The sequence below is a fragment of the Microtus pennsylvanicus genome, chromosome 11 (genome assembly GCF_037038515.1).
Source record: "Microtus pennsylvanicus isolate mMicPen1 chromosome 11, mMicPen1.hap1, whole genome shotgun sequence".
NCBI lineage: Eukaryota > Metazoa > Chordata > Mammalia > Rodentia > Cricetidae > Microtus > Microtus pennsylvanicus.
Genome location: NC_134589.1, coordinates 72,274,873 through 72,284,030, shown reverse-complemented (window position 1 = coordinate 72,284,030; position 9,158 = coordinate 72,274,873).

Sequence of the window (9,158 nt, the reverse complement as noted above, 5' to 3'; positions counted from 1 at the left end):
CCATCTTCTAGCTAATTTCTGCTAATATTTTTGCTATAATATTAATGATTTTACTAAACATACACACGAATTTTTAAAATATTTATTATTATTTAGTTATGAATATAATGGTCTGCCTGCATGTACTCCTTCAGGCCAGAAGAGGGCACCAGATCTCATTACAGATGGTTGTGAGCCACCATGTGGTTCCTGGGAATTAAACTCAGGAACTATGGAAGAGCAGCCACTGCTCTTAACGGCTGAGCCATCTCTCCAGTACGTTGCTTGTTTTATTTTCTTGTTTTTACATCCTAACCAAAGTTTCCCCTCCCTCCTCTCTTCCCAGGTCTTCCTCCCCTTCCCACATCCACCCCTCCACAGTTTCTCTTCAGATACAGTCAGGTATCCCGTGGATATCAGTCAGCCATGGTATATCAAGTGCAGTGAGAACAGGCACGTCCTCTTCCACCAAGATGGGATGAGGCAATCCGACAGGAGGAATGGGTTCCAAAATCAGGCAGCAGAGTTAGAGACCCCTGCTCTCACTGCTAGGAGTCCCGTAGGAAGACCATGTTACACAACTGTAATATATATGCAGAGGGCCTAGGTCAGTCCCATGCAGCCTCCCTAACTGTCACATACAGGCTATTTTTGAGACCTCTCTGTATTCTAGAAATCATTCCTGGGACTGGTCATGAAAAAGCTGTCGTGGATGCAACCATTACAGGATGCAGTAGATGCAAAGAATCATCACAACTCTGGGGAAGAGCTCTTGATTTCATTGACCGACTGCAAAGATTTATCAAACATAATGGATGTAACACGGCCTGTAACCCACATAAGCCTTTATGATCCTCAGGAAGGGCAGTATATGTAGCATTTTCCCAAAGGCGGTTGTTACCAGAGAAAACCATATGATTGGAGGTGGAATAAGAATAAAGAGGAATACAAGCACATTTAAAGCATAAATGATGCTATTTAAAAAAAAACCACCATTCACAGAAATATCAGGGGAAGACCCATGGATATGGGTGCAGGTGGACTCTAATGCATATGACTAATTCATAAGCCATACAAAAAAAATTTAAGAGCCCAGGAGTAGATGGGTCTCCTCTGATGCAAAAAGATGGCTCTTGTTGTCTGCTATGTGCCAAGTGAAGCCAGAGGTTATTCTCGAAACCATTAGTAACAGATAGAGTTATTCTGGGTACAATGGTATCGGTACATCAGATACTCCTTTGCTCATCTTCATACAACCGTAATTTCCATTATCAGAGCTCTCTGAAGAGTACCTAATTATGCCTAAATCTACGTTATTGCATTTGGATTGATTAATTAGATTAGTTCAACCAAAATAGCCTCCATTCATGTGACTCAATATTTCTATAATATCTTTTTCCAGACAATTGATCCCGAAGGGGAAAAAAAGCAATCCTTAGCATGGCAAAACAACAATGTACTGTCTCCTATTACAGGAGTGCCTTTTATTGCCCCCATAAAAGACATTTGGGTTCTGCACTGACAAGCGGAGAATTAATGTATAATATGATCAGTAAGCATAAGAGCATCATTTTTGTCAATAGCATTGCGTCCTTGTTGTCTCCCCAAGGTCTTGACTTGATAGGTTAAAATCTTGATGTATCCCCAGGTCATCGACTTACTCTTCTCTTGGGTCATCTCCCTCAATGAGTTTGTCATCTACCTTCAGATGCTTCCTTTGTCCAGTGGCCGCTGGGATGTTGTCCTGTTCGGAGGCAGCAGAACAGAAGCCATCTGGAACTTCATTCATTTTGGGGGAAGTAAAAACAGTAACCTCAACCTGATCTTAAAAGAACACCAGCCCTTTCTATTGACTAGTTTCTAGATATTTTCATTTAACATATACTTTAGGATGTGTCTCCTTTAGGACAAAAATTCTTTGGGGCAGCAGCAGAAGTATTGTCTTTTAAAGTGAAAAAGACTAAAGCCAGCATGGTTAAATGTGGGGGAGGTTAGATGTATGTGGGGATTAAATGTATGTTAGATGTAGGGTTAAATGTACGTGAAGATTTCACTGGGTTTGTATACCCTCTTTCTATTTTTAAAATTTACTGTTTAAGTATTTGATGGTGTTTTTCCACACAGTTTATCCTTGTGGGTTGTAAGGGATTCCAGTAACATGATTAACAATCCATAAATTGCAAAATTTCTTAAAGCGTTTTCTAGTATAAGCAGCACCAACATCAGTTTTTAGTTATAGTGGGAGTCCTAGAAAGAAAAAGGTGTCTAATAAATGACAATAGCATCATGGGTTATTTCACCCCGGTGAGTGGAAGCAACAACCGTATTAGAGAAGTATCAAGTGCTACATGAACGTATTTTAAACGTTTGTCTAACGTGATTGGTTTTAACGTGCCAGTATTAATTTGGCCAGCAGAGGGCAGTCATGTGAAAGAACAAGACGGTCTGTCCAGCTTGCTCGAGGAAAAATGGTTGTACCTGTAAGGATTTTGCATTTTGATAAAGTTCATGAGACTTTTGAATATCCTGAAAATAAAGCATTAGAGGTGAGGAGGGGGCAGCACATCGGCTTGAACAAAAGAGGATGTTAATGGACCCGGTAGATTAGAATGAGCACAAAAAGAGTTATGAAAAAATATGGAGACTGTTGTCTCCTAGACATCTGAAGGGAGAGATATAACAGTGAAATAACATTTGTAGTGGGGTTGGGTTAAATTTGAAGTTTCTAAAAGAGAAACAGTTTTAGAACAATTTTCAGAGTCGGTTAAAATATTCAGTTGGCAAACAGAGAGACTGGTCATTTCCCGGCCGCCTGGACGTGAATAATCAATCACATAGAAACTATATGAATTACAATACTGTTTGACCAATAGCTTATGCATATTCCTAGCTAATTCTTACATCTTAAATTAACCCATTTCTATTCATCTGTGAATCACCACAATGCTGTGACCTACTGGTGAGGTTCTGGCTGGCAGCTGGCGACTTTCTCCTTCGGCAGCTACATGGCATCTCTCTGACTCCACCTACTTTCTTTCTATCTCTCTGTTCAGATTTTTCACCTGACTATACTCTATTAAACCATTGGCTGAAACAGCTTCTTTAATAACCAATGGCAGTAAAACATATCCATAGCATACAGAGCAGAATCCCACATCATTCAGTGACTGAGAGATACCTAGTAACAACTGATTGATTACGGTGAGTTCAAACTGTTGAGCTGTACAACCAGGACTTGGAATAACCTACTTTTGTGGAAGGTGTAGAATTTGTATATAAAAACACAAGTTCCGGGCTGGAGAGGTGGCTAAGAGGTTAAGAGCATTGCCTGCTCTTCCAAAGGTTCTGAGTTCAATTCCCAGCAACCACATGGTGGCTCACAACCATCGGTAATGTGGTCTGATGCCCTCTTCTGGCCGGCAGGTATGTACACAGACAGAATATCATATACACAATAAATAAATATTTTTTTTAAAAAAACACAAGTTCCTTGTCCTTATAAAGATCCATCTGTAGAAGCATTAGAAATAATTTCTATAGGATTTTTAGATGTAATTTTAGGTATCTAAATATAATGGGGTATCATTAAAAGTTTTTTTTCTTTTCACAATTTTTTGAATCAATTCTTTGGGAATTTCACATCATGCACCCCAATCTCACTCATTTCCCAGTCTTTCCATGTCTGCCCTCTTCCCTTGTAGTGTGTCCTCACAAAAGAAACTAATAATAAATAAAGAATAATGATAGCAATGAAAACATTTCACTCCTCCATCTCTTCCCACCTCTCAATTACCTATTCCTTTGTCAAGTGGCCTTGGGAGCTGCAGTGGGTCATGCAGCATACCAAACAGCTTTTCTTGCAAATGTTGCAGTGAGTGGTTGATCTGGTTCAATGCCTTTGGCTTCTGGTACACCATCAATACTGGACGTATTGATGAAGAAACGTCTCTTGGATGTCCTGCTGTTGCCCTGAGTTATAGAGATCCTGAGACTATGATTCTATAGAACCAGTCCCTTCACACTCTCCAGCAGCTCATAGAAGCTGTAGATGTCCGGGTTGCCCAACTCGAAGACCTGGATGTGGTCTGGATTGGTAGCTGAGTTGGTCAGTCTGGACCTCCACTGGGACGACTCCTCTCAAGTGAGGGTCAGGACCCACTCTCCTGTTGCAGCAGCCTGAGTTGAGGAGCAGTTCTTAGAGGGGTGCCAAAGGTTAAGACCAAATCTTTCATGCATGGGCCGTTGGAACTAGTTCTCCAGGAGTGGGGTGAGGATGCAGCTCTTCCATTGAGGTGCCAGCAAGGGGCAGGACCTGATGCCCTGACCATTGGGGCCAGCTCTCCCAAGGTCCCCGGTAGTAAAATGACCAACAGACATCAACACAGACCAAGGCTACAGTAGAACCACGGACCCAGACAGGGCCCTCGATTGCAGCTCAGGGCCAGACATCACCATGGCCCTGGGTGCAGCTCAGAACATTTGTATCAGTATGATCCTGGAGACAGCATGGCTCTTGGATACCAATGTGGCCTCAGGTGGTGGCCCAGACCCTGGGCATCAGCATGGCCTTTGGTGGTAACACAGCCCACGAACCTCAACACAGATCCCAGCTGTGATAGGGCCATGGACCCAGACACGAACCTTGACTGCAGCTTAAGCCCTGACTTCCTCTGGGTCTGCAGATTGCAGCATGATTTTTTTTTAAAGTTAATAGCCACTTATAAGAGAGTACATACCATGTTTGTCTTTTTGGATCTGGGTTACCTCACTCAGGATGAGCCTTGCTAGTTCCATCCATTTGCCTGCAGATTTCATGATTTTTTTTATTGATTTTTATTGAGCTCTAAATTTTTCTCTGCTTCTCTCCCTACCTCTTCCTTCCCCCCCTCAACTCTTCCCCCAAGGTCTCCATGCTCCCAATTTACTCGGGAGATCTTTTCTTTTTCTATTTCCCATGTAGATTAGATCTATGTAAGTCTCTCTTAGTGTCCTCATTGTTGTCTAAGTTCTCTGAGATTGTGGTTTGTAGGCTGGTTTTCTTTGCTTTATGTTTAAAAACCATCTATGAGTGAGTACACGTGATAATTGTCTATCTGTGTCTGGGTTACCTAACTCAAAATAATGTTTTCTAGCTCCATCCATTTTTATGCAAAATTCAAAATGTCATTATTTTTTCTGCTGTGTAGTACTCCATTGTGTAAATGTACTACATTTTCCTTATCCATTCTTCGATCGAGGAGCATTTAGGTTTTTTCCAGGTTCTGGCTATGACAAACAAAGTTGCTATGAACATAGTTGAGCTCATGTGCTTGTGGCACAATTAAGCATCCTTTGGATATATATCCAAAAGTGGTATTACTGGGTCTTGAGAATGGTTGTTTCCTAATTTTCTGAGAAACCACCACACTGACATCCAAAGGGGTTGTACCAGCTTGCATTCCCACCAGCAATGCAGAAGTGTTCCCTTTTCCCCAAAACCTCTCCAGCATAAGTTGTCATCAGTGTTTTTAATTTTGGCCATTCTTACAGGTGTAAGATGGAATATCAGAGTTGTTTTGATTTGCATTTCTCTAATGACTAAGGATATTGAACATTTCCTTAAGTGTCTTTCAGCCATTTTAGATTCCTCTGTTGAGAGTTCTCTGTTTAGGTCTGTACCCCATTTTTATTGGATTATTTGCTCTTTTGATGACCAATTTTTTGAGTTCTTTGTATATTTTGGAGATCAGACCTCTGTCTGATGGGGTTACTGAAGATCTTTTTCCATTCTGTAGGCTGTCATTTTATCTTGTTGACCATGTCCTTTGCTTTACAGAAGCTTTCAGTTTCAGGAGTTCCCATTTATTAATTGTTTCTCTCAGTGTCTGTGGTGCTGGGGTTATATTTAGAAAGTGGTCTCCTGTGCCAATGTGTTCAAGTGTATTTCCCACTTTCTCTTCTGTAAGGTTCAGTGTGGCTGGCTTTATGTTGAGGTCTTTGATCCATTTGGATCAAAACTTGAGTTTTGTGCACAGATTTCATGATTTTTTAAACAACTGAGTAATAAACAGTCGAGGGACGTCTGGGCTGTTCCATTTTCTGGCTCTTAGGAATAAAGCTGCTATGAACATAGTTGAGTCCTTGTGGTAGAATGAAGCATCATTTGGGTATATACCCAAGAGAGGTATAGCTGGATCCTGAGATAGATTAAGTCCCAATTTTCTGAGGAATGTTCATATTGATTTCCACGGTGGCCCTACAAGTTTGCACTCCCGCTAGCAGTGGAGGAGTGTTCCCCCTTGCGCCACATACTCAATAGTACGAGCTGCCACTTCAGGTGTCAGATAGAATCTCAGAGTTGTTTTGATTTGAATTTCCCTGATAGCTTAGGTTGAACATTTCTTTGAGTGCTTCTTGACCATTTGAGATTCCTCTGTTGAGAATTCTCTGTTTAGATCTGTACCCCATTTTTTATTTGAATTATTTGCTTTGCTGATGTCTAGTTTCTTTTATTCTTTATGTATTTTGGATATCAGCCCTCTGTCAGGTTGGAAAAAATCTTTTTCCCATTATGTTGACTGCCATTTTTTCCTGTTCTGAGTGTTCTTTACCTTACAGAAGCTTTTCAGTTTCATGAGGTCCTATTTATTCATTGTCAACCTTAGTACCTGTGCTACTGGTGTTTTGTCCCCTATGTCAATGCATTCAAAGCAATTCTCTATTTTCTATTCTACCAGGTTCAGCTGTTCTGCTTTTGTGCTGAGGTCTTTGATCCACCTGGACTTGAATTTTGTACAACATGATAAATATGGATTTATTTACAGTCTTCTACTTGCAAACATCCAGTTGGAACAGCACCATATGTTGAAGATACTTTCTTCTTTTTTTCCATTGTATATTTCTGGTTTCTTTCTCAAAAATCAGGTTCCTTAGGTGTGTGGATTTAAGTCTGGGTCTTCAATTTGATTCCATTCATCAGTCCATCTGTTTTTATGCCAATAGCATGCAGTTTTTATTACTATTGTTCTGTAATACAGCTTGAAATCAGGGATGGTGATACTGAAAACAAAGTGTGTTCTTTTATGTTTGGGTGAAAAGAAAAAAGATAAAGTCCTTTAAAAAATAAAGAAAAAAGTTGGGTGTGGTGGCACACACCTTAATCCTGACACTTAGGAGGCAGAGGCAGGTGCATCTCTACGAATTTGACAGCCTGGTCTACAAAGAGAGTTCCAGGACAGCCAAAGATACACAGAGAAACTGTGTCTCAAGAAACCAAAAATTAAAAAGAAAAAAAAAGAAGAGAATCTGGATATTGTGTGTTATTGTGTTGTCTTTGAATTGTTTGATGGCTGAGGAAGGAACAACAGCTGCTAAAAAAAATTTTGAATATCAATGTTGCTGGATTAATCCAACATATGTACTTTGAAAATGTTTTGACTTTAAAATATATGTCAAAATATATGCTACTTTGGAGAAAAGGTTTTGCTTTTGTTTCCACAGGAAATGACAGGATTCATTCCAGGTTAAGAAAAAGCAGGTTTGAGCAAGGAAGACTCCTCCCCCGAGAAATCTCCAGTTGTTGCATCGAAAGAGTCACTTGTTGGTTCTCAGCTGCTTAGCCCTGAAATAATCATACAGAAACTGTATTAATTAAATCACTGCTTGGCCCATTAGTTCTAGCTTCTTCTTGGCTAACTCTTACATATTAATTTAACCCACTTCTATTAATCTGTGTATGGCCACGCAGCTGTGGCTTAACAGCTAAAGTTCCAGCATCTCCAACGGAGTTACATGGCATCTCTCTGTCTCCACCCTTCTTCCTCCCAACATACAGCCTAGCTTTCCCCACCTAGTTCTGTTCTGCCCTTGCCATAGATAGGCTCACAGCAGTTCTTTATTCATTAACCAATAAAAGCAACACATAGACAGAAGGACTTCCCACACCATCTGATAGGAGCCAATGGCCCAGATGTCTAAGTTCTATATCCGGAACTGATTCAAGACTGCTGGATGAGATGATCAAGCCTCACAGAATATTCCAGTCATGACTTGATTATAATTCTAAATTTCCTGTAGGTCCCCGTAAGATTATCAGTGCCCCCAATCAGCAGGAAGTATCCTGGAAAACTATGCCCACATTCCCCCCCCAAAAAAATGGATTATGGATGTTTGTTTAGAGTGTTGATTACAAGTTGTTATGGATAATGCTCAGGAAAAAAGCTAAACAAAGGAGATTAGATTCAGGGTTTTTGTTTTGAAAAAAAGGGTGGGAAGTGCAGTGGGACAATGATCTACCCTATAAAGATTTGTCACTTGTACTGCTTTAATAAAATGCTGATTGGCCAGAAGCCATGCAGGAAGTATAGGCAGGGCGACCAGGCAGGAAGTATAGGTGGGGCAACCAGAACAGGAGAATTATGGAAAGAAGAAAGTCACAATCTGTAGTTGTCACAGAAGAAGCCAAACACAGAGGAAGCAAGATGAGAATGCCTCACTGATAAAAGGTACCAAGTCAACGTGGCTAATACAGACAAGAATTATGGGCTAATTTAAGATGTAAGAGTTAATAAGAAGCCTAAGCTAACAGGCCAACCAGTTTATAGTTAATGTAGACCTCTGTGTGTTTCTTTGGTACTGAACAGCTGCGGGATCAGGCAGGACAGAACCTCTGTCGATAGTGCTTTTTCTTTCTTAAATCTTTTTCAAGGCTCACAGAGTAGTGGATGCCACCACCGACAACCATCCTCAAGGCTACAGAGTAGCAGGATGCCACCACCGACATTTCTCATGATGGAAGTCAGAGGACTGAGCCAAGTTAGGGAGAGAAAACACACAGAAGGAATGACAGAGTCTTTTCCAAATGGAAGTCAACTATGAACTACATTCTGCTGCGGAAGGTGCAAACTGCAGAAGCCATGGCTAAGCTAGCACTGAGGTGGGGATGACTATCTAGCCATGACTTCCTGCAAGTGGCATTTACAACGTGCTATGTAAAATAAATTGTTTTTAAAGATGAGTGGACAAGAGTGAGAAGCATACCAGGTGGAAGCACACATATGTAACGTCATGGGAGAGTGGCTTCTATATGACCATTTGTTTTCTCTGTGTCCTTCACTGCCCGCTGTCCCCCGTGTCCTTCACTGCCCGCTGTCCCCCGTGTCCTTCACTGCCCGCTGTCCCCCGTGTCCTTCACTGCCCAC